This window comes from Nanorana parkeri, unplaced genomic scaffold (assembly GCF_000935625.1).
Source record: "Nanorana parkeri isolate BGI_ZX_2015 unplaced genomic scaffold, ASM93562v1 scaffold3911, whole genome shotgun sequence".
NCBI classification, from domain to species: Eukaryota; Metazoa; Chordata; class Amphibia; order Anura; family Dicroglossidae; genus Nanorana; species Nanorana parkeri.
Genome location: NW_017310178.1, coordinates 2,579 through 2,962, shown reverse-complemented (window position 1 = coordinate 2,962; position 384 = coordinate 2,579).

Here is a 384-nt window from a genome sequence, read left to right as displayed (position 1 = left end):
GAAGACATTGACACGCTATACTACAGAACCCCTCCCTCAAGCCATGATCTGCAGCATAGGGACCCAGTGACGGCATCAACAGGTATAAGAGATCTGTAATGAGAAAAGGTCATTAGCAGTTTGATGTTGTCCTGCAGGTCACATAAGGAATGCCGCGGGGGCCACATATGGAATGCCGCGGGGCCACGTGGGCCCCGAGTCACGTGAAGGATGATTTTCAGGTAGACATTGGGGATTGCAGATGAGGAGGTTCCACACCCTCTGCGAGTTCCTTTAAACCGGCCGCCATTGTTGTGGTGGTGTGATGGAAAGTTGGCCGGGTGGCTGGAGGAGCGACGTGAAGATTTCTCTGCCAAGCGGCTCTTCTCTGTTATATTCCTGGCA